Below are 27484 nucleotides of genomic sequence, written 5' to 3'. Positions count from 1 at the left end.
TTTTAATCAGGATATTCTGAAATATGGTAAAGGGAGTGGACACTGTTTTTTAAATTTAAAGAGCCTATTTAAGTATCTCAGAACATGGGTGGTGCACTTACATCAAATCTTTCATTGGGTGCAAATATCAAAAGATTAAGCAGGTCAGCCTGAAAGAATTCAGCCTAGGTTTCAATTGAAGTGTTGAAGAATGATGCAATGAAAGGAGAAGACAGAGGTGCTATTTCGTTTTAGCAAAGCCAACTTTGGAATACTCAACAAGTTTGTGGGATCCATGGAAATGAACGTTATATCAGAATCCAAAGCAACTGCGGGAAATACCGCGACAATAATGTGTAAAAGAGTCGTCCACTAATGCGTATTACAATGTAAAGATTTCAAGGCGTAAAAATCATTTACATTGACCCGGTTAAGGCGAATGATTTTTACACTATAAAATTGTTGAATTTTTTCAGATATTGGAAAATTTTCACATAAAATCTGACAAATGTGTTAAGAGTGCTACGATAAAAGAGTAAGTATGACGAGTATGCTGGTGAAATTAAGTTTACGAAAGAGATCAGAGAAGACTTACATCTTAAATTTACACGGCACTTATGTTTTCTGGCGACATCAAGGGAATTATTATGCCTCCAAATTATATCGATAAAATCGATCACCGAGATAAAATAAGCGAGACTTCCGACACCGACATAGTAAATCACCTGTCCTTGCACGCAATGCAATCAGAATAAAACCGAACACAGCATCCGAATGTATTTACTTATGGGCAAATTTTGAACGACGTATTCATTTATTACTTGTTGTATATACATAGTAGGTACGCTCGTATGCTCATAAATGTGCATTTACATAAGTTGTTTTTCAAAGGACTTATATGTGCATATATTCAAATGCATACATGAAGCGATAGTTGGACATGTATGGCTGGTATCCTCAGTCCTTTTAAAGTACTCTACATATTCATGATACCCCTTGAGACGTATCACGTGGATGTAGAATATTTTACACAGGATCACCGTAGTGCATCTAACCATAGTTAAAATTACATCCATTAAAATTTATCATCTTCAAAGTGCAATTCGATTTGATCGGGAGTCAAACTTCCATCGATATACAGGCGAGTGCTTTCGCCAATTAAGCTACTGAGGAGTTCTATTAGACATGGGGTTCCTTGGAGCTCCAGAGGGTTTAAAAAAACAAGATGCAATGACGGAATACCGAGCATACAACGCCACAAGTAATCTTAGCCCTGCGTGTTTAGCCAAAATCCACAGCCTACCTGTCGATCAAAGGATTATGGTCGATCAAGGGACTATAAAAGACATTATAACGGATTTTAGAATTATTCCATAGCTCTGCAGCGAAAATTTGCGTTATCACTATATTACTTCCTAATGCATTCTTTAATTACTCTTACATTATTCAACCTTCGTAACAAAAACCGTCCTCATTACCTAACTCTCCGCCTTTTACTAAGGATTCTCCGTTCTGAAACAAGTCTCTTTTACCTGTCCATATTTCTACAAACTATTCTTGTACCTTTGGATCTCATTTAGCAACTTCCTTCCTTTACTTACAAATTTTACTTTTCAATATTAATCTTTCGAAAACTAATTTGTTTTATTCATCCTTTTCCACAGCCAAAGCTCAAAAGGCTCTGAACTCCGAAAATTGCTCCTTCCTTAAAGAAAGGTTTCATAACCAAAAAACGCAACATCAAATATCAAATTCCGCACTTACGGCCATAAACTACCTGTCATGAGCGCTTTGTCTCATCACTACTGTAATTCTTCGGCCTACCGCTGCGGTATCATTTACTTTCCCGCCAAGACAATCCGAAAAAAATGTGAACTGCTACGCCTTCTGTAATCGCTTCTCCTTCAGTTCTTAACTTCAATTAACTGAACTAATTGTAGACGTAAATATCATCTAATACATTGAGAATCTGATTAATTTTGATTTCCTACCATTTATCCTTATTTTCTACATCACCCATTGACCTATTTAATGCGTACACCAATCAATCCTATCCGTCTGGCTATCTAAGTTTTGATCTTCTGTAAATTTTACCGTAGCTTAGTATTTTATGTTTGTTTTATCAAACCCTTCTTTGTTCTTGTCATAAGTGGCTTATCTCGCACAGGAAAAGAAGGCAATTTGCCATATTCAATAAGGTAATGTTGACTATAATATTCTTATCTAAGAAGAATGCCAGTAATGCAGTGGCACCTCGAGTTACACTCTTTTCCTTAACCTACACAATAATCTGTTGGTAATTATTTGCTATGTAATTCAATTCTGAGGTCATTATTTTCACTAATAATTTTGTACGATCGAAGTAAAACTTACACATGGACTTTTCATCATCACATAATACATATTTAATCCTCCTCAGGATTGGGATTGGTATTGTCATCGTGAAGAGTTGCATATTAAATCCAACCGTTCCTGCTTACAATCACATAACTGAAAGGGGCTAATCGCATTACAGACAAAGATAATCCATTTTTATATAAATAAACCATTGAGAGGGGAGAAAAGGAAATTATGGACAGGATGTGTCTAACAAACTTTAATATATGTAGGTGCTCAAATTCCCCATTTTTCTGACAAAAGGCGGGTTTAAATCAACTTTGGTAATTAATCAATCCGGCTAGGAATCCTAAAAATGGAATGGGATCTGTGAAGTATCAATTTAAACGTATGAAAGTAATTATAATGATATTAATCAATGGTACAGGAAGGGTGTATCTTATATAATATGTCAAGAGGAAGGAAAGGAATTTTGGATGATACAAACACGTAGAAGAGTCACTTACCGATCGTCAATATTTCTAGGAAAACTCAGGAATTTAATGGGAGGGTGGCTGCCCGATTACCTTGAGGAGTGAATTTAACATACTGCTGAGCTGAGATTTTCCTTCAAAATTAAAAAATCGGATTGAATATTCTGGAATGACCATTTCAGGAGCCCACATGACTCTGTCAGAGTATTTTAGGAGCGTTTAAACGAGTTATTCATCGTTATTTACAGGTAAAAAAACAAGAGTGATCAAAATTTTCACGTCTTATGAGATATGAATAATTGTATTGATGAAGTGACTTAAATAAATATATGTTGAAGGAAAAAAATTATTATTAAAATATTATTAAAACATATCACAATGAATTTTTGGAAGTACGGCCAACATTGATGTAAAGAAGAAGTTGGTAAACTCTACTGAAAAATACTTCGTTTTTTGATCAGGTGTCAAAATTTACTCACCCAATACTTTTTAAAGATATTGTTCGTTTGGTAAAATTATTAAAACTAGCCCCACTTAGACTTAAGTTAGTTAACATCAATTAAAACCAATCTCGTTGTACCTAGGTAGTTGATACACTTCTACCTGCTTGCATTTATTTTCTATATTTTTGCAATAAGAGAAAGTTTTAATCTACGTGTCGGAAAAAATGCAATCACGTGTCGGCGAAGGAGAAATGAGAATTGGAAATGTTGAAGACCGAAGTTATGTGAAATTTGTGAGACCATTAACACCCATTAGTGAAAACCCATTATCTGAAAAGGAAGAACGTGTTTTTTTGGAGAAAACTTTCCTCTGTTACTCTTTTTTTTTCACGAAGGAGTGAAAAGTCTAAACTTACTCTATCCCGGTGGGATTGGAACCGTTTGGAATCGTTCCAGATTTTGAATGTTGGCAAGGTTTATTCTGGTAACAGGTGTGTGTGTGTGTGTGTCCGTGTGCTGAGGGGGATGGGAGAGGAGAAAGACAGAGGAAAATGGCAAGTGCAGCATGCGGTAATGGTGGAGGAGTTGGACAATCTTTTAGTCTAATGGCTAGGATTTACAGATTAAGCTCGCTCCTTCACGAAATCCTGACATTGTCGCTACGGTGGCAACGGAATTATTCCTGCATTAATAATGGTCGAAAATTTTTTTTACACCCTCTATTGAAATTCGACAATTTTTATTGTCCTGCTGCGAATAACGCGGGATCAGTTTTCTTATTTATTAATATTTACCTTCATATATGTCGCGAATACTCACTCAAGATCGTCTATTATGATTTCAGCCATGTCAATATTGATGGATTTAATTTCTTCTGGAATATAAAACAAGGGTGAATTGCTATGAATGAATAAACCCAAAAAGCTTCTGTATTGTATATTCCAATAATTCATACGTAAGATTTAAACGGTGCCATTTGGCAGCCTTCAATTACATTTATTCAGAGCTGCGATGCGTTTCAAAACACTTTGGTAATGCATATGCTCTCAAGAATCGATTCTAGTAAACTGAGAGATAAGTGAAAGATTGACTGACGTACGGAAGGGAGTGGTCAATATTTAGACAAAGGATGATGGGAAGACTGCGATTTGTAGGTGAGCGATTAGTCGTGTTTCCCATAAACAGGTAGGCTCCCGTAGCATTTACGCTTGATTTTAAAAACCAGAAGATGAAGTAAGTTCAGGATTAGGTGGTAACTACTTCAGACACCGCCTCGCACTACATTGACCTTTTAGTCCATAACACTTTCGCGATTAATACTTTCACCACCGTTTCTAACCGTTGTCCATCTATTGTAACGTTTAACTTAACCTTTTTCTTTCTAAAAAACCGTATAACCTTTGTTTTATTTCATTTTTTCTTATCCCATACCTATTACGCCGACTTTTCAATGCACTCAACAATGTTTGCAAACCCTTGGATGACTAAAAAGCCTAAGATTGATCATCCGCAAATATAAAAGATACAATAAATTCTTCACCGACTTTCATTCCTATCTGCAGTTCTTCCAATGCCTGTTTTAGCATTTCCTCCACATATATACGAAGTCTGTCCGGAACGGATCCAGCCATGCCATGTTTTGACAAGAAAAGTCTACCTGGAACCATAAGGCATTAGTCCCCTTCAAAGTACTCATCTTGAGACTTCACGCACTTATACTAGCGTCTCTACCTATTTTCAAAACAATCGGCAAAGTTCTTTTTCGGATTGGTTATTAGTTGCCTCGTCGTATTCTCTTTTGTATTGCCAACGACAAGAAGTAGGTGCTGTATTTTCAAGGGTAGAGCGTTGGACTACTGACCGGAGGGCCCGGGTTCAATTTCCGGGCAAGCCTCTCTGGGTATCTGCAGCTCCACCCAGGCAATGTGATTTTCCAGGTACCAGACCTTCCTGGGAAACCATAACTTGCACATGGAAAGGAACTGGCCCCCATTCCCTGATGTGTGATTTTCACACGCCGTCGGGCTTATTACTGGGTGAACTCTACCATCACCTACTAAACCGACCGGGCTGATTTCTGTGTTTATGGTTCACATTTATATATATATATATATATATATATATATATATATATATATATATATACACACATATATATATATATATATATTTATATATATATATAAAATATCTTAGAAATGGAACGCTCTTCGGCGACGCACAAATATATAAAAACACAGATGTAGATTTTTAGAATATAGAGACACAAAGAAAGGACACTCACAATTTGTTATTTTGCGTTTCGACAGCACGGCTGTCGTCTTCAGAATGGCGTTCTCGGGGAAGAGCGGAGAGGATGTGCGGGGGAGAGGTGGGGGAAGGAGAGGTAAAGGGACCAATAGGAAATGAACAAGGGGGTTGGGGGGATATGTAGGCAGCCAAATGATGCATTCAGTGGGCTTGGTTCAGCCCGGGCGGTTTGAATGATTGGGCCACCCAGATATGCGCCATCTCGCGGGTTCTCACCTCTATTATACTCGCAGATTTGGGAAGGATTTCAATCACCGAAACAGAGAAGCAGTCGTCAAAAGATTGGTTGTGGGAAGCGGTGTGAGTAGGGATGGGATAATTAAGAAAGGTGGGAGATTTGGTGGAGTATCGGTGGTTATTCATGCGGAGGGAAAGTGCGGTCGTGCATTCGCCCACGTAGAAGGCAGGGCAGAAGTTACAGGAGAGGCGATATATAATATTTTTTGAAATTCATAGATTCCCTTAAGCCACCAGACAACCTTTCCCCCTCTGAGAGACAAGCTCTCAGACGTTTAACGTCAAATAAAGATATTATAATCACGACGGCGGACAAAGGGTCATCCGTTGTCGTGCTAAACAAAGTAGACTATAACGCCGAGGCATTGCGCCAATTAAATGACATTTCCTGCTATGCCCCCCTGCCCCAAGACCCAAACCCTTCTTATCAAAAGGATATTCTCTCTTTTCTTTCCAATTTCGGTCCCAAAGAAGGTCTCTCCCCCAAAGACATATCCATTCTTTCACCACCTAATCCTAAGACTCCCCATTTCTATTTGCTACCCAAAATACACAAAACCAATAACCCCGGACGCCCTATTGTCTCTAGCATTAACTCACCCACAGAACGAATCACCGCATTAATAGACCACCACCTTCAACCAATAGCCACTTCACTCCCTTATTACATTAAAGACTCGCACCACTTTCTGGAACGTCTACACTCAATCCCAATTCCGCACAACACAACCATTCTCATGGCCACGATAGACGTCACATCTCTGTACACCTCCATTCCCCACAAAGAAGGCTTAGAAGCCCTGAAACATTACCTCTCCCTACGATCCACACCACACACCCCATCCACAGATTTCCTCCTCGAATTGAGCCAAATCGTTCTTACCAAAAATGCTTTTCAATTCAATGACAAAATATATTTACAAATAAAAGGCACTGCAATGGGCACGCGTATGGCTCCTGCATACGCCAATCTTTTTATGGGTAAACTAGAACACGACTTTTTGCAACAACAAACCCTAAAACCACTTTTTTGGGCCCGCTATATCGATGATATTTTCCTCCTCTGGTCCCACGGACGCGAAACTTTATCCTCTTTCATTTCCTCTCTCAACTCCTCCTCCTCAGTATCATTCACTTCTTCTATATCCGACTCGAATATTACCTTCCTAGATATCGATATTCACCTCCAAAACAATGCGTTTCACACTTCAGTCCACATTAAACCAACCAATAAGTAACAATATCTTCATTTCGACAGCTGCCATCCTCCTCACACAAAGCGCTCCATCCCATTCTCACTCTCTATCCGTGGCTTCCGTCTCTGCAACAACACCCCCTCCCAACAGAAATACTTGGACCAGCTGCATGAATCCCTCAGAAAATGTGGGTACCCTGAAAAACTGCTAAACAGTAAAATCCTCAAACCGTCAACCCAATACACCCCCCTCCCCAAACCAAACCGCCCAAAATTCCCTAATCTTATCACCACTTTCTTCCCCGGAACACACAAAATTAAACATCTAATCCGTGACCTCTTCCCAATTATCAATAACACTCAGTCCACATCACTTTTATTCCCACACTGTCCCTCTGTTTCGTTTAAACGCCCGTCGAACCTGCGAGACATCTTTAAGTCCACAAATCCAACTTCAAGCACCCCCGTCTCTCCCCCGCCCCTATCCGCACCATGCAACCGCCCACGCTGCAAATGCTGTCATCTTTTAAGACCCTCCCCCTCACTCAGTACCAACTCCCAACCACTCGCCACCTGTACCTCAAAAAATATTATATATCGCCTCTCCTGTAACTTCTGCCCTGCCTTCTACGTGGGCGAATGCACGACCGCACTTTCCCTCCGCATGAATAACCACCGATATTCCACCAAATCTCCCACCTTTCTTAATTATCCCATCCCTACTCACACCGCTTCCCACAACCAATCTTTTGACGACTGCTTCTCTGTTTCGGTGATTGAAATCCTTCCCAAATCTGCGAGTATAATAGAGGTGAGAACCCGCGAGATGGCGCATATCTGGGTGGCCCAATCATTCAAACCGCCCGGGCTGAACCAAGCCCACTGAATGCATCATATGGCTGCCTACATATCCCCCCAACCCCCTTGTTCATTTCCTATGGGTCCCTTTACCTCTCCTTCCCCCACCTCTCCCCCGCACATCCTCTCCGCTCTTCCCCGAGAACGCCATTCTGAAGACGACAGCCGTGCTGTCGAAACGCAAAATAACAAATTGTGAGTGTCCTTTCTTTGTGGCTCTATATTCTAAAAATCTACATCTGTGTTTTTATATATTTGTATATATATATATATATATATGTATATATATATATATGTATATATATATATGCATACATAAATACATACATAACATTTGAACGGTACAATACAAAAGGAGCCTCAGGTCAGACTGCCATGTTATATTGCTCTCGTGAGTACTTCTCCAATATATATATATATATATATATATATATATATATATATATATATATATACACACACACACACATATACACGCACACAAATATTTCTCACCGTTCCACCCGGCTAAAGGCATGCTTTTTCCTGGTTTTTATTTAAGGTTAATCGCGAGTAAGATAGATACTGAATCCGCCATGTTATCCAAAACCTTTCGCGATAGGCTCCTTTGTCTTTATAGGATTTCAACTTCTGGTAAAAAAGGAACAATTTAAATTAATTCCACTTATTAAAACTTAAAATTTAATTAATAGTGAAATTTGGAAATTTATTAATATATGATTTTAGATCAAGTGCTCGACCTTTTCGTCTATGAGTAAAATTCAACATTTAGATAGAATAAAACTGATTAGCAAGATATTGAGAAAAATATTCTGGGAATCTTATCACGAAGAGCTAAGACGTCGAAGCAAGAAAAAGTTTACAGTCAAACCCCAAAAAAAAAATAATTACGAAGGAATACAAGAGAAACGGCGCTGGATGTTTATGGCCAAAATGTTTCCAAATTAAAATTGATATTATCAACACATCACAACCAATTAGTAGAATTCATTATCTATGCTCGTATTTTATTACGTACAATAAACATACACACAGCCAATCGACTAATGCAATGCCACTGGAAACACATGGATTGAATATCAAAAGCAGAGCTGCCCAAGGTCAGAATAAATAAGCGGAAAAAATAACCGAGTGTCATGGGAAATTCCTAATTTAAAGCATCGGACAGTAAAAACTGACGGCACAGAATCGTTTGGTAAATTAATTCAATTGATTTCCAATCCTGCATCATTAAACTAGCAAACCGTTCGACAAAATGAATGTATCAATTGGCATAAAAGTATCAATTGGCATAAAATCAGACGATGAAAATATTTCCAATCACTCAAACGATACAGTTTGATGTAAAACAACACAAACCGATGCCAATTCTCCATTCATTATTTTTTCAATTTATCGCTATTGAAACAATGAATTGATTTTTCTAAATGTTCGCGGATGCATGAAATTACCAAAATACTCTTTAGCCATTATCACACGACGATTATCGGCGGATTAAGTCTAGCCGAGGTCCAGAATAAACATCAAATGAAACAATTGCAAAAACTGTTATTTCCAAAAACGAAATTGGAGTTCAAAATAGCAAGTGGAATGCGAGTTTAAAAATAAAAAAAAGAAGTCCAAGCAATTAAATGACCGCGGAATTATTATTAAACAAACACAGCCGACGAACGACCCGTCCACGACAGTTATAAAAGCAACATTCGGGGCCATTTGCATTTGAAAGGACGACAGCGAATGTTATCGACTCACTTGGACGCGTTTTTCATCAAATTTTTAAATAAAAAAAACTGGAATTTAAATAACAAAGTGAAAGAAGAAAAAAATGAGGAGGACAGGGGCGGAGGATATCGTTGGTGGAGGGGATCCGCGTGCGGTCGGAAATTTGAATTCCTTTCTCCTCTCCGCTAGGAGCAATTAAAACGCCGTACATTTACAAATGCCCTCGACTCGGCATTAATTAAACGGGATGTGTATAGGTACGTGCACTGATCCCGTTTTCAGCGACACAATCTGGATTTAATCAGCTCCGGTCGAGCCAATGTACCTCCTCTACATGTCCCCAGACCTCCCGCCCTCTCCTTCAGCGCACTCTCACCCGCGAGCACGGACCTTCCCCCTCCCACGTCTCCAACATCCCATTCCTCCGCAGTTCGTCCCTCCCTTTTCTACAACCATTCCTCCGGCCTCTCGTTATCCGTGCCAATTCTCGGCATCACCGCGGGCAAGTGCCGCTGCGTGGACGGGCCTAAATGATATCTGTATGCCTTTCTGTCCTCTTCCCTCTCCATCCTCCCCCCCCACCCCACAGCCACTCCCATCACATGGGAGGGGTCAAGGGTTCAACGCTCGACGAGACCAGTCCCCCTTCAACCCCGTAACCGACCCACTACGTACATTCCACTACCAAAAAACATACTGGTTCCGGAGGGTTGGATGTCGGGGGGGGGGGGGGGGGGGGAGGGAAAACAAAAGCCCGGCCAGGCGGACGAATCATGACCTTTTTCGGACTGGGACGGCAACAACGGACGGGTTGTGGCGATTCGGGTAAAGTCATTTGTCATTTATTTTTAAACTGTGAAATTTACGCTTCGTTTGTCCACTGAAATGCAGATCTCTGGCTCTAGGGACGGCATTGTGTGGTATGAAATTTTAAAAATCATTATTTTATATTAAAGTAATGACAGTTGATCAAGCGGTTTTCCCACTTGATCAGTCTGTTTGGTTAATGTTTTCTGAGCGCTCATATATTGCTAGTGTTTTGACTTCAATGAATTTACATTTTAATTTTCCGGGCGATTTACATTGATTCCTCTGCCTTTGTTGCGTTCGAGCTTCGACTCTTTTCGACGACTTTAGTTGTTCCGCTTCGGTTACTTGTTCGAAAGTTACTCCGAATATCGTTGATTTTGGTCCACGTAAGGGTGTTAGGGGGTTATTATTCTTTTTATGGATGTTTTTTTCGTATTCCTCCTAACAGTGTGAAATTATACACGAAAAATCTCATACACTAAGAATGCATCCAGTAGCATATCGTTTTCATAGATTCCCTGCATACAATTAAAATACCATCACGTGAACTATGAAGAATCTCACATTCAATACTTCGGGCATTTCTTACATTCTAAAAATGTATTATTTAATCTATAACAATCTACTTACGCATATTGGGAAATAAAAATTAAGTCTTGCTTCCATATGCAACAATGAAGGAAGAAAAACATATATTCTATGATAGCACAGCTGCACTATTTGGCATAAATATAACTAAATAATCATGATATGGTTAAATGCAACTATGTAATTTTAATAACTGATAGTATTTCACCATCTTAAATTTCAATTTGGCGTTATATGTGAGGTAAATCGTCGATAGAACGATCCCCAAAAGTTATTTTATGCTTATTTTGTTTGGAAGTATTTTGTGTCTCGACGTTTCAACTGCATTGAACTGGGCATCTTCGGAAGGGACTTTCTCCCGTTGAACGGTCATTTATTGGAAGAAAGTCATTAAACCGAAGAGTTTTGCAAAATAAACTAATTCCAAAAGTTGTCTCAGCAGGCAAAATACTGTCTTCTAAAAGAACTGCAGAGTTTAACATTTATCACCCAATATCTAGTATTATAAACCAAATTTTGAGAAAATGTTCTAAGCAATTATCCAGATATGCACTTATTTTGAATGAAACACACGAAACTATATTCAAACCGAATACACCGAATGGCAAATTTTTAGGGTTTTCATTCGCAAAATTAATTTAATTTCATAAACTTAATATACTTTCTCTGCCAAATTTTATTCCATTCTCATTCCCCTTTGTATAAAAATACCTATGTTGTTCACGCACCTACTTCAAAAGTCTCTCTCTTTGGGCCATAGCTTTAGTACGAAAAGACTTGCGTCTTGCATTGATTTTAGAGTTGCGCTGGCGGGAAATAAACTCTTCCAGTAGGCCAGGAGAGACCCTAGGCAAATTGACGGGTACAAGAAGACGAAGTATAATTCAATACGTTTCTAGTCCTCAATAATTTTTCGTCATTACGATAAGGCACTACGAAGCATGTCAAGCAGTAATCTCACTCGTTTTCCCATAAATTACATTAGGCATTAACCTGCCATGCAATGGACCCAACTGGTCAAATTGAGTAATTTCAGGCGTTATGTGGTGGAAATCGAACATATCGAATAGCTGATCGAAGCACTTTTCCACTTGATAGTGGAAAGTGCTTCGATCAGTTATTCATAATGCAACCACTGGTATTTAAGAAAAACAGAATTAGAAACTTTAACATATTACACACTCGATAGAGACAGGAATTACGAGTGTGATCCCAGAAATACCCAACCAAACAAGGAAAACATAAAAAAGTTCGGAAAAAATGTATTTATTTTTCAAAATAAACTACTTTTAGCTCTATGCACTTTCGCAGCGATGTTCAATATGTTCGATACCCTTTTTATCATAAGAACTGTCTTGCTCCTCAGAATACCCATTAACTGCCGACATCACTTCTTCACCGTCGAAAAATTTTTGATCACCGAGCCATTTTTTCAAGTTTGCGAACAGAAGATAATCCGAGGGGGCTAAATCTGGCAAATAGGGTGCATGATGTAGAAATTCAAACTTTAATTCATGAATTTTGGTCATTGCAAAAACAACTTTGTGTGCCGGTGCGTTGTATTGATGAAACAACACTTTCTTCTTAGCCATATGCGGCCGCTTTTGCTTTATTTCTTCGGTCAAACGTTGCAATAAGTTTGCAAAATACTCGCCGTTGAGAGTTTTTCCTTTTGTAAGAAAGTCAATTAAAATTATCCCTCGCGCATCCCATGTATTTTAAAATTTTGGGACATCAATGACAGCCATTTCAACTTTATTACACTTTTTTCAGCTCATGTAATATAGCATAAATGTCTGAGTAAATTGTTGATATAAATCATAGATATTATAAAGAGAAGATATGCGAAAGCGAAGTGTAACAGTTTAAGTTGGAGAAACTAGGGATACAAGGAGTTCAATAATATGGTTACTAGAGAGAATGCATGTACAGAATACGTATTCGGTTAAGAGAAGCATAATAAAAGTGGGAAGGTCTTAGAAAATAGATAATATAGGCTGTAGGGTACACAATAGGAATAGCTAATTTGAAACGATTATATTTAATTAGAACAGACTAAATTATAATTTTTTCAGATTGATGGAAGGGGATACGCTCGTAAAATGTAAGAACTTAAAGTTAGAGAGAAAACTGAACTGATAATCAAGTAATAAACGAAGGAATACAAGCAACAGGGTCACAGGAAAGGCGCAAATATGTGAATAAAAGCAACCGAGTAAAAGTAATAAACTACAGGAAAAGATAGAAATTAAAATGTATCAATTACACCTAAACTAAAATTATTAAGTTCCTTTCAAACATAGAAAATGCGCAGAAAATAAGTGGAACATTTTTACGACGAAAGAATCTGGTTACATAAGATAGATCATAAACTAGGAATAAATGTGCCGTGGATGACGATGGCTTGAGTACAGAAACTCCCTGGGTGTTGAGATAGGAAAAGCTCCACAGGATCTGAAGACGTAATACATTATATACCTACCGGAGAAGTAACAACGGTGTTAGGTAAAATTGGCAGGAAATTGCGTAACATTTATGAGGAAAGAGTTTATGCATAACATTCACGTCAATTCGAATATCCAACTAAGAAGAGGTATTACCAACGACACGTGAGGGGTATTAGATCAAAACTGCAATTTCGCACGCAGCTAAGGTAGTAGTATTAAGATTCATTGCTGCAGAAGGGAACGACTCCTACATATTTGACGTCGGCCATGAAGAGCGGCGTAATGTGAGAAGTCGGGGAAGGGGAATAATAGGAATAGGCAATTATGACAGTATGGGGGGAGTATAAAGAATAAATTAAATATTCACATATTTTACAGAGAAACGTATTATTTTTGAGGTGCTTTTGAAGTTCAAAGTTCTTTTAAGACATATTATATGAAATATTTCAGTTTTAGGTATCCATTACGCGAGCTTAATCGATCTACTAATTATAGTAATGTGTGATGAGTTCATGTACATGTATTTTCCATATCACATTACTAATATAAATGATTCAAGGACTTTTTTCCACGTATATTTCGAGATCATTCGATCGTCAGCCTATTGTGAAATGTGTTCGGTAAACATGCAACTTGCTTGGTACGCGTACTTAAATAATTCAGCACAATTAACAATATGAGTGTGAAAACATTACCTCAATTATTTAATTAAATAATTAACATTTAGTTTACTTAAGAGAAAACGCAAACTCAGTAATGGAGCTATTACGATATTGTAATTACGGAAGTTTCTCAAACCTCTCGAACGTATAGAAAAAAATTCAATTAAATGAGGGAAAATATACATGACTACAAAATATGCACTTGATAGTTTCACTTTTCACTTCAAGCTATCCACCAGCGATCAGGTATTTTTATTTATGTTACTACGTCACTCTAACCATACATTAGCCATTACAACTGCAGATGTTGAATAAAAGTAACCCTTCACCTTGTAACATTAAGCCGAAGGCTAAAGTAATATGGACAACCACTATTCTATTTGGAAGGGTGAACATCTTTAAGAGGAAGTGAATTTCTTCAATAGAAATTACAACCAGAGGGAATCACCAGGAAAAAGAAACCACACCATTCCTTCAACATAAACGTCTTTTCACAACAGAGCAGATGGAAACCATCGGAAAGTGCCTAATGAATGGTGACTTCCCGAGCCTGCACCCGGAAAAGAACAACAAGATGAGAGGACTACGGAATCGACATAGGCGCATGGTAATAGTAACAGCTTTCCGCAGTGCTGGAATGAGGCGGGCGAATAGATTAAAGGATTTTTGAAGGGAGCCAGCGTTAAACAAACACAACTCCTTTAAAACACCAAGCCAAAGAGAAAATCGAAACAACCCCCAATTAAAATCCGCCACATAAAATAAAACGTATTAAAAGAATCCACCGAGGCGTTAAAAATCTCGGGCCCAGGAAAAAAAACGCGCTAGCGAAAACCGCGGAATATTTTTGCAGCATCAACTCGTTAAATAAATACGTTTTAGGAAAAAAATGAAGATGGGAATAAACGCCGCGCTGAAAAATAAAACGAATAGCGTTTCCACCTGAGGGTGGGCTGGAGTACGAGGGGGTTGTAACTTCCGTACGTCGGGCTCAACAGCCTTCGCCTTTCGCGTTGGAGTATCTCCATTTCTGGAGTTCCGCATCGTACATAAACAGACGCTCTCACCCGCCTTACCATTGCGAGAACGCACACACCCACACCGCTCACAAACATTGAAAAGAAATGCATGCATCACGTGACCTCGGCAAGCAGTACGTGGGAGAGGTGGAAGGAATTGGGAGGCTGACGGGGAGTAGGCGAATGTCATTGGCCAGCCTAGCTCCTCCAATGGTCAAGAGAGGAGGGAGGTTGTGGGAGGATAGGGAGAAATTCTCTCCTTTATACACACACCCACACATTTTGTGTATTGCGTGTGTGCACGTGGGGGCCCAGGAGGGCCAACATTGGAGGCAAAATGGTAGGAAGAGCGGGGAGGCGTGGGAAAGGGACGCGAAAGGGGAGGGGGAAAGATGGCGTGTGGGTAAGCTGCGGCGAGGAGGGCTGTGGGAGGCTGAAGAGGTGAAGGTCGCGAGGGAGAAAGAAGATGTGAGTTTCACACACACGTGCACGAAGGAGCTCCACTCCCCTCCACCCCCAGCCCCCCACCCGAGACACGTCTTTCGCTCCCTTCCACCATTTTTGAATCTTTCAAACTCCGTCAACTCGGCACTTTATGCATCTCTCCCACCTTTCACCCTACCACCCACAAAAACTTCCACAATCTCACCCTCCTTAAGTCCTCCCCCTCCTAAACTCTTCCTCTGCGGGATTTTCTCCTCAATTTCTCCTTACCTCCTTTCTAAACTGACTTCTCGTTCCCCTCTCTCCCAATCTTTAAATATATTAAGCACAAAACACTTACCGCTCCACATTCAATCGACCAATGGCCAAAATCCTTCTTTGCCTCTGCGCGCACCTTATCGCGCGCTATTACAAGCACTTTAGGCATTTCGATGTTCGGTGAGTTCCCCCTTCCCGTGAGGTGATCGGAGATGATTTCATCGAAATTCATTTCCGATCATCTGATTAAAAGCCCCTATTAATTACGAAATCTAAAACTGTTCTTTAGTATTTCTATATTTATTTATACGCATCTTCGTACTTATATTTCCCAATTGTGTGTACAAGTAAGTATTAATTATTTCTTATTTTATACTATATTTGTATCATATATATATATATATATATATATATATATATATATATATATATATATATTAACTCGTACTATTTGACCCTCGGATCGCAGATATCTACTTCAATTCGAAAATGATAAATTGGGTCGTCCTATCAACGTGATGAAATATATTTAGAAATACTACCTGCATTTTTTTCCCTCCGTAAGTAATGACTGTTTTTAAACGTCAATTCTAACCTTTTTAAGAGTAATTCCTGATGTAACGTTTTGGAAGTGAAATTGAAATGTACATTCACAATTTCTCACTTATATTTGAAAAATAAATTGTGTACTGATTATTCAGCAGATTTGGTTATAAATTAGTAAATTCTTAATATTAACATCAATTAAAAGTAATTTAAAATCTATTATATCAGGAAAACGGAATTAACCCTAATTTTAAAGGCGTAAATATAAATAATTTAAAATTACAGGCTTCACTTTGTGGAATTGTCCATATCACACGAGTTTGAAAATTTCCATAGAATTAAACAAAGTTATTCGATTCGTTTCATCATAAAAGGACGGTATCTATGTGCTTCAATGATTACTAATTGATACAAGAGACTTTATTGGGTCTGTTACAATCGAAACCAAGTATACGCGCTACTTTCTCTCAATAAAAATAGCTTAATTGACTACCAACGGTCCAAAACTTACATTAACTTTTCCCGAAAAGAAATAATGGTTCATGTGAGTAGTAAGAATGCGGAATAATCGTTCTATCAAAATAATGATAAATACTGATAATCTCCCATTTATTTTATGTTTTGCATGCACACACGCCGATCAAATATCAGTGCTTTGCCTATCCTAACAGTTCATAGCATGACATCGACAAAACATGCAATATTTGATGAAGTTTTCTCGGGTCTTCTACCGGGTCAGGAGTTCCATATTGGCCCGGTAGAAGACCCGAGAAAACATCATCAAGTAAATACGCTGGGAAAGCACCAGATCTCATTACTATGCGAACAATATTCGCACCGTGAACCTTTTTTCAATTCCGCATACATACAAATACAAATCCTTTTCCTACCCTTTTCTCACTTGCGTATCGTCCTCTCTAGCATAGTCCTCAACGTGCCATCGCCAATCAAAATTCTCTTGCATGCATCTTTGCTGCCACCTTTGGATTTTTTCCAACAATTCACCCCCCTACCTCACCAAGCCTAGCACTTCCTCGTTTGTTTCCCTTTCAGTCCACTTTAAATTTCCCAACCTTCTCCACACCAACAACTACAAAGCCTTCCATCTACGCTTTTGTATTGCATCAAGGACCATGTCTCCACGCCGCTCAGAAATTCGCTCATATCAAAGTTTTACGAAGTCTTTTCTGAACGTCCTTACACATCGTCCATATAATCTCTCCTAGTTAAGCCCTACTTAACGCAATTCTTTTTCTCATATCCCCACTTCTTGGTCCAAAACATTGCCTAGATAGCTAAACTGTTCCAGCAGCCCTAGTTTTAGTCCTCCAGTTTGAACGTTTTACTTAGCCTTCCCATTTCTCGAAAACATTATAACGCTTGTTTTATTTACATTTATTCTCATCCCATGCCTATCACACTGATCCTTAATACTCTCTGCAATGCTTATAACCCCAGCAACGTCAGTCTTTCAACCGGTAATCTATTCCTTTGTTCAATTTTTTAAATCTTTTATTCATCATTATTTGCCATCGCGGTATTTTTTCGTTAAAAATCCATTGCCTCGCTATAATTTCCACAAACGTCCTTTTCTTTCCTGACATTTGTGTGGGCTTTACCTCGCTAAAGCTTTCGACGAAAATGTTCATCCGATTCAGCCTATCCATCCACCACCCAGATATCCTTCATACCTCACTCCTCTACCCACTCCTGGCGATGCATATTCAAATGTCTCTTTCCTCACCGTTCCACACCCCGCCCCCCAAGGTACTACGCCCCTAGCCATCTTACTCTGCATGGCTCACTCCGGAAATGAGGTCAGAGGTGAAACCGCAGTGGAGTTGCAAATTGCTCGAGGGGGCAATTAATGCCCTGCTATTAGTTCAGCCCGACGCCTTACACGAAGGAGGACGCCATCTTTTAATCTCTAAGGAACGGCTTGTTTTTTTCATTGGGACGAGTTGGAAGGTTGAGATGGGATACAAAGAAAAAAGAAAGACTTGCTTGGAATAGAATCCTGTGAGGAGAAAGAATTAGAGCCGGGGGTGTTTTCTTACAAGCGGAACGCAAGCATCCGCAGATCTTTCATAAAAAGTGCAAGATCACAATGATTAATTGTAATGGTTACATCTAATATTCTAACTGGAATTCGAAGGCAAATTTAAATTTATTCTCATTACTCTTTGCCTACTGTACAAATATCCTTCATTCCGTGGCATTGAGTAAAAACATCAAACAGACCATTGCAGTAAGAATTCAATAATTCAAATTGATATAAAACGCATAGGGTTACCACACGGGGTAGATAGAAAAAAGATAATACAAACTGGGTTTAAATGAGACCAACATATTTTATCAGAAAATGGCCCCCTGGAATCTTGTACCAAATATTACGGGTGAATTCAAGCAGGTTAAGAGCCCAAACATCGAAGACAATACCACATGGATGATGAAATTTAGAAGTTCGGATACCCTTTCCGCATTTGCATTCACCTATATTTATTGTCAACTATTACCATAGTTTCTCATTGCTAACTAACACGGAAAGGAAAGCCATTTCTGTCCCACACGGAATTTAACATATTAATATATTTTATTAACCAGTGAATTTAAAGGATGTATTGAGCTTCTCACGGCTTCTCTTTAGACCGAATTTATTGAATAAAATTTTCTCAAACTGCAAAAGTTTTTTTACACCAATATAGATGGACAAAAGAAGGGGAATAATGAGATTGGTGGGGTGATTTACGGGGAAAGACAATCCCTCCCCAGTGATCAGACACACATTTTTAATACTAAGACGTTCCCATTTACACAGGACGAGTGAGGGATATTTCCCGAATAGGTTAACAAGGAAATCAGTAATTAGTATTTGTGTTTGATGCATACATGTATACACTTGTACACTGATTAGCCCCAAGCCAAAGGAATGCTTTAAGAGTGCTGTATGAAAACAATTCGCCTAAAATGGCCAAATATCAATATTTACTAAGATAAAAATACATTCATTAAAGCAAAATTAATATTTAACAACCCTAAATATCAGAAAAGTATTACTTTAATCCTTGGGCTCTTGAGATAACATCAAAAAAGAATTTCAACGCAGCTTTTTCATTATTTTACATTTTGAAAATTTATACCAGGCTGTAAAAGAAATAAAACACTCATTGCAAAAGAACACAAAGGATAATTTAATAAAAAAGATCACGATTAACTCGATTTATCATTGAAATCTTTCACTAACCTCATCTAATGGGCCTTAGTAAATGTGGCTTAATTATTCACAGCAATTTGCCTTAAGACCGAGCATTTAAATACGGGCTTGGTAAATATGATGGCCTCGAAGAAAGGTCTTCAGGGTATAAGTTCAGATTATGCCGCCCTGTCTTCGGTACACAGCTCAAAGGAAACTCTTCCCATAATAATTTCAGGAGGGTTTTACATCTCAAGACAAACACCATTCTTTCATGTAATCTCATCTTAATTATAAAACTTTAAATAAATTGTACTGAGATCTTAAACGTCATAAAGAAATTTAACTGACTTTTTGCATCAAAAAGGTTTTAGATTTTGCTGAAAAAAATATGGGTGGCGCCCCTATGACTTCGTACGAGGATGTCAAAAAGGACAGAGCGAGAACGATTTTTGGTGGCACTTTGTTAAGGTGATGAAAAATCCTCGCCTTCTTCTTTCTCCTTAGAGTGAGAAATAGATAGACAGAGGAAGATTGGTTGAGGGAGAGAGATGGTCTCTAGAGAGGAGGACGAGCGCGTTGAAGGATAAATAATATTCAACCCACCTTCCCCTTAATGCGGATATCTTAGGAAAAGCCGGTTTGGAGATAACGTGCCACACAAACAAGTAGGGCGCTCGTAAACGGGTGAATGAATCGCAAAAAATATACTTGGATCTCGGGGCGAGGAAAGAGGGATCACGGAGTAGAGAGGATGGAATTAGGGTTGGGGGGTTGAAGGAAACCGGAGTGAAGAAAGGGCTCCCGTTACATTCTAGGGGGATAAAGAGATATGGCTGCGGAACGGCAATAAACCATCTTCCTTCTGAACTTCACGGCAATATTGAGGATTTCGGACCGAAAGATTAAGTGCTGGTAAGATGTGGCACAATGAAACCTGCAAATAATAACCTCATATTATACTTCTTTCGAAAGGGGTGGGCAGTTCTACCAATGCACGAAGTCGATTCCAGGTGAAAATATAAAAATTTTGCCCTTAACGCCGGAGGTTTATGTCTTCCAAGGCGCGGCTTCATTTTATGAAATCGTAGCTGTAAATTCAGTAACAATTTTTTATGAACACAGTACAGCTTCATTAGAAATTACGGCGGCATCCAATGTGAGTTACGTGTCGTTTCCGCTATTTGTAAAAGAATATGCTCAAAAGATACAATTTGGAATTCATCATTAAAATTATTTAAATAGCTGAATCCATGAGATACGAGCAAATTCACCAATATTTCCTTTGCCAATAAACAACTACAGGATCAGTTGCCATAAAAAATGACGAATTCAATATTTCATTAATATTAACAGGGGAGAGAATTTAGAACGTTAAAAGCCAAAACAACCTTAAAAGAAGAAACACCCATTAATATTCAACGCATCTTATGAGGGAGGACTGTTCATTAGGCTGAAAAAAGTGTCTTCGGTTTCCTTTTATTCATTCTCACATCCGCTTACGGCATCTAGGGAAACCTAAGGGCTTATGACGCATAGATACCCCATAATAGAACAATATATTTTGAAAATAAAGCCTTTTCTTCTCGACTAAAGCTCCGGTATTTAACGCAAAAAGCACTTGGTATAGTAGAAAATTTGATCACCCAAAATATACTGAGAGTATAAAGCATTCTATGTGTATGTCTTGATTGTAATATACATAAGGATAAAAAAATAAATTTTCCCCATTACATTTCATTAAAATTATATTATTCCTGAGATTCCCGATCAATCGCAACATAGGCGTAGCCTTGATTGATTTGTTTCGCAGGCTTAACGAACTTTTTCCTGTACTTTTCGAATTTCTTTTACTTCGCCAGACTCTAATAATATAATAGAGCTGGAAACAGGGAGTTATCGAGTTAAGACCGCATTTTGAATGCCAAAATAATTTGCCTATGGTTGCCACATGCTTTTCTTTTCAATCTCTGAGAATTTTGAGTGATGAATGACGGAAAAGCCGCAAGTCTCCGGAATGAATATGGGAACAGTTTTCATATCATCCTTCAAAACATTCTGCCTTAATCCTGAAGAAGAGGAACAAAGCGATAAATATAGATATGATGACTAACGAGGCATCTAAAAGGCACGTGGATGCGTCGTAACGATAGGTCGCAGGTATTTCGCAGAACACGGAGAATCCAAAAACAAATTAGGAGAGAGATATGGAGTGGCGAGCCGTTGGGATTCGCAAAGCACGTTTCACAAAATGTAACATAAAGGGGGAGAACTTGCACAACATTTTATAATTCGTTTCCCTTTGAAGATGGCTGAGGAGGAAAACGGTCTGAATTTTGCTTCGCCATTACTAAAATACTCGGGACACGGCATCTGTAAATGTCTCGACTTATCTCTGATCTAACTCTAAACTAATAACTGAACAATTAATTTAACTAGTCTGCAAGCAATTTAAAAGTAGAGGAAATACCGTAGGTAGTTGATAAAGTGGGTCATAACTTAAAGTCAATTTAAGTTACAAGAAAAATACCTGACTATCAATAAAAATATTCAAGAATTTGAGGCAAACGAGCTCGTTTAAATTGCGAAATCTGCTAAGTTCTGTCCTTATTGAATCACGCTCTTATTAAGCCTACGTTACTGCAATTCCGACGTAAAAGCTAGTCCCGAATTAACCATGATTCTCCGCTTCTGTGTCAAAGCACACAACAAGGTGTGTGCTACGATTCCGAGTAAATTCTGTCTTACGCACTGAAGTGGCGAGCCACACACAACACGTTCGGACTACAAGCAAACATGGCCACGCCACGATTGGCTGCGACCAGAACTGCCACTACCTCGCGATGTGTTCGGGCAGGGAGGAAAAGGGCACGGGACGGAGAAAAACAGAGGAATTGGGGCGCACAAAGGGTGTTTGCGTGGAATAGCAGGTCGGGCAATAGCAAATTAGCAATTCGGGTAAAATATAGCACCACAATGCCACACGAATCCAAAGCCTATGATGTTGAATGTAAACAGTGGTATAAAAAGATAAGGGAAAAAGGCTCGGTATTTCACCATGAGCCACAATCTCAGAATTTCAACTAGCAGACTCTCCATAATTATCCTCATGGTAACATCCGACAAATTATCACATGGTGCCATTTAACCGAGATGAGAGCAATGATAAATTATGACGCAAATGGTGTTCACCCACTTTTAAGTAGCTAACCACTCCAAATATTTTCATCTAGAGAATTCACCAATAAGAATCCGCCTTAAAGACCCCATCCTCCCTCGTCATCCTCATTAAAATGACAATAAAATAAGGAGATCAGTGAGAAAAGAATTCAAAAAGTTGGTGGAATGGAAGAAACATTAATCAACAATTGTAGGGTCCAAAATTTAAGTCCATGATACGAGTATCTCGTATCTTTGAAATATCTCTGGCGTAGCGAGTTAATAGGTTCTTGAAAAATTCATCAAGTTTGCACCTGATAGTCAATTTAAGTTATGAAAGAGTTCTCACCACAAATAAGAGCTATATATATATATATATATATATATATATATATATATATATATATATATATATATATATATATGAGATGACACCCTACACCGTAGAGCGCTTTACCATAAAACTTTAAATTAGACTAGACTAAACTAGATTAAAATACTGGTCTCGTATAAATGCACTAAATATAAAAGGGAAAACGGTCAAGTCCTAAAAGGAGCCGTAGGTCTCATTTAATTAATTATTCCAGTTTTTAAACTGAAATGTTTGACAAGTGGATACAGAAAATGTTTGCTCAGGAATATTTTCGAAATTTAAAATTGTGTATCATTTGAAAATGACTATATTACTGAAGATATAACTGTGGCCGCAGCATCTTTAGATGTATTTTTTCTCTTGCGGAATTGAAAATGGTGTGCTTAAGAATAAAAACACTAGCCCACCACGTGAGAGAACTTGTTAATTATATATTCGTTTACTTTGAGATATGGGATCAATATCTTCGAGACGGTTGCGACACACCTTCAAAACTTCCATTGATGCAGAACCGACGGAACTACTCCATCTTGTGCCGGCATTGAGGATCTCCTCGTTCTCTGGATATGGCGCTTTGAGTTAGATCCTCATTTCATTTCTAATGCAGATAATCCATACAAATAGAAATACCGGTGAATGAGATTAGGACTAGGCTGTAATGGATTTAATAAGTGTTTATAGCAAGAAACTACATCGAGTTTTTAACTCGATTAATGACAAAATTTAGGTGCCTCATTTTAGAAAAAAAACAGAATGCTGCATAAAAACATAGGATACAAGCAGAAAACTTAGATCAATTCCTTTTTCAGGAAAAAATAGATGAAATAAAAGTACTCGTGAAAGATTGGTCACACAGATTCATATTTTCATTTGATAAGACATTTTTGGCATGTAAAATAAACGTTACTTTTACCTCGCTAACGCTACTTGCAGAGCTATTTGAAATTCTACAGATCCCTCACATTCAAGTCAAGATATTTATTAAGTTTTAAGAAAAAGAAGACAAAAGAAGAGCAAATTTCGGATCTATTCCGCTCTACAGATGATATTTTAGAAAATATTTTAAAACAACATAAAAACTACGTAATTTCTCCATAGCAACGATATCATCGGTGTTCATGAGATTTCGAGCCCCCTGAATCCTTCAACTTAAGACCCATTTCATAAATGGATACTCTCAGGTAGCACATGTTGGAGCGAACTACCTCACGACCCACAGGAGCCGTACGCTCTCCTAAGACCACATCGCGTGCACCCCCGGACTAACCGAGCCACGACGTCTTTGCCTCAATCTCACCAATCTCTCTGCCAAGGCAGCTTCATTTCTTTTAAGGAGAGCGGTCGTAAAGACCACTCTCGCCATCTCGGGTAAGGGCATCTCGTCGCGCTGGTGGTCGTATGGGACGCAGCGGCGAGGGAAGGAGGATGGAGAAGAGGGGGCCGTGTGGATGTCCAACGCGGTCGTTTGGGTAGTGGATAGGAGTACGTACGTAAGGGGGAGATATGTTACAGAGGGGGAGAGGTTAAAAACTCACGTACCGAAATGGGTCGATAAAAGACCGGGGATCAAAGGAGAACAACGGCCTGGGGAGAGAGAGAGATGAGATGGCCGGCCCTTCCCTTGCTCTCATGTGCTGCGGGGACTCGGGAGTGCGGGCCCTTAACGGCGCGTGCCACAGCGCGATAACAAGGGGAGGGGTTGATTCGTGGTCCTTCGTTCCCGGGGTGGTTGGACCCTCCCACTCCTGCAACGCGAAAAGGTGAGTGCGAGCCTAAAATAAGATGCGGTGGTGAACCCTCTTCACTCCACCCCATCCACAGCAACAGCCACTCGGAAAAGTTACTGGGGAATATGAATTCAGCGAGTCGTCGAGACGTAAGTATCTCTCCGGCGAGTGTGAACAGAACCTTTGAATCAACAACCCGTGACCTAAAAATTAAAATACTCGGGCAGCTACGCCGTGTAGGAGTAAGGGAAATCATGAGAAGAAGGAGAATGACGAAGAAAAAACTAGCCGTGGGAATCATATCAGAGAATGTTATGAGAAGGCTGCTCAAAATACTATGAAGTAGAAGTACATAGAATGAATTCCCTTATTACTAATCCCTAATATCCTTTCATTTTGCCTTCAAGTACACCAACATGAGGTGCACGGTGCGAAAACTATCGAGATAGTCAAGAAGGCTTATGTTAGCAAAATGTTGAGAGCAATTGAAGTGCTCTACTAAAACCTAATAGTAAGCCTTTGGAGTCTATTGTTATAAGGGTGGATACCAACTCCAAATGGAATATTTGAAGTTATCTCACCTATTGACAACAACCGCAATAGTAACGGCGAGTAAAGAGATTTTTTGAATAACATATATTTTATATAGTCATGAGGATTCCACTAATGGATAACACTTATTGTTTCATAACATTTGTGATGATTATTCTGTACAGGGCAAGAGTTGATGCTACTACGAAACCGTAAGTATCAAAAATGCTTTATAAATTGATAACATACACAAAAAAGTTATATTTAAGTCAAATGAGGATATTAAAAAATTTAATAAAATTATATTCGTTGCGATGAAATCCGTAAACTTGAAAAATATAGCGCGATAAAACTTAAATTCACAATAGAAGTAAAATGGAAGATCTTATATTTCAATGTTTATAAGGGTGCAATGAACCCTATAAAAGAAATACCCTTTCTTCAAAGGATTAAATACCCAAGAATTTTAAAGTAGCAATTAAACTAAAATATTTTTAATCTTCCCGCTGAAAACAATGAAGGTAGCACAACGATTATTAGCAGCAGTCTTTGTGCTTTGAGCAGGTTTATGATTGACTCCGACATCTGACGCTATTGTATCTGCTAGCATAGAACATCAAACAAGTGAAAATTTTTATCTAATAAGCATTCCTGAGTAGCTATAAAGGATTATCAATATTGAATAAACGAATTAACTACCTAATATGATTGCATCGTATCTGAAAATATTCCAATTAAATTAGGTAACTGAAACGATCTCCAGAAATTTAATTAGATGATATTTCCTTGAATTTTATCAATTAAAAATATGAAATTAAAATTAAATGAGTAACATAGGACATAATTGCTTTGAAGAATTTTTACCCTAAATTCTAGTTGAGAGCGCTGAGATATAACAGCCCATGGGAAGATTATATTGCCAGAGGAAAATAACTTTACCTCACGTCCGTAGGTATGTCAACGAGGCCGATGAAGCACACGACCAGAATTCGTACAGATCGGGACATGGCTTGAATTTTAAAATTTTTGTCGGCATTCTTGCATACCAAAAACGTAAAAAAAACAAAAACATTACTCCTAAAAATTTAAAGTGATTTAGTTTCAACTCATCGACAGTTAAAGAATCCTTCTTTGCGTTTGGGATCCAGAACGAAAGTTGAATGGCAAATGCATGCCACCATCCTTGTTCGCGCGAGAAATGATTTTTTTCCAAGCGTAAACAATTAAAATTCCCACAGGGAGTAGAAAGGAGTCCCGGTATGCCATTTTAATGCGTTCGCTTTATCGGTGATTCGTAGATATGGTTCAATATTTATATTCTGACTGCCACACTCCTTAGCGAAATATTCAATTGACATTCCAACCTAGCTTTTTAATATGCAGACCACTAGCTTTTGTTTAGAAACATCAACAATGACATCAAAAATTATAGTTTGTAGTTAAATAAACGGCGGTTAACAACGGGTACATCGATGGCCTTGTCTAAATATAACATTAATAAATGAAAATTAATAATAAAACTAACTAATTTTATTAATCAAGTAGAAGCACTCAAAATATACTATGACTTATTCAAAATGCAACGAAGACTTTCGACTACCTTCAGATTTTGAATACAATTTCGATATTTACCGTTATACCTGACGCTAACGGTTCAAACAAGTTAGCTCATTATTGTGCAAGAAGAGTAAAAGAAGGTAAAGGAACATGCAATAGTATAATGTAGTTGAAGTACAAGTAGCAGGGAAAGGGAGATCTTACCTTTATCTGGAGAGATTCCTGAATGCAATACGTCCAGATTGTAATCCTTATATATATCCTGTGTGTCCCTGTAATAATAAAGAGTTTATTTAAAAAACAATCGAAGAAAGTGCTCAGTAATCATTGAAACCAAATTCACTAAACATAATTCTTTTATTTGCTTTCAATCCCAATTGAAAAAACTTATTAACAAACAGGTAAGCTGTTGCCTATAAGGTAATAAGTTAGGTTTAACCTCCCCTTATCATATATATATATATATATATATATATATATATATAAACCATAAACATAGTAATCAACCCGAAGGTCGGTTTGGTAGGTGATGGTAGAGTTCACCCAGTACTAAGCCCGACGGCGTGTGAAATTCACACATAAGGGTAGGCCAGTTCCTTTCCCTGTGCCAGTTATA

At 38.4% G+C, this 27484-nt stretch overlaps 1 protein-coding gene across 1 annotated transcript in view; it reads right to left on the bottom strand.

The window, feature by feature from the left end:
* The window catches only part of LOC139697582 (uncharacterized), a 525492-nt gene extending 498350 nt beyond the window's left edge, over nt 1-27142 (bottom strand). Inside the window, exon 1 of the mRNA XM_071596349.1 lies at nt 27073-27142. The gene's annotated coding sequence lies outside the window, so the exon portion shown is untranslated. The remainder of the gene's footprint in view (nt 1-27072) is intronic.
* Between the last annotated feature and the right edge of the window lie 342 nt (nt 27143-27484).

The sequence above is a fragment of the Hetaerina americana genome, unplaced genomic scaffold (genome assembly GCF_022747635.1).
Source record: "Hetaerina americana unplaced genomic scaffold, ioHetAmer1.1.p SCAF_8, whole genome shotgun sequence".
Taxonomy (NCBI): Eukaryota; Metazoa; Arthropoda; class Insecta; order Odonata; family Calopterygidae; genus Hetaerina; species Hetaerina americana.
The sequence above is the reverse complement of the archived record's forward strand: the minus strand, read 5'-3'. Positions and strand labels throughout refer to the sequence as shown.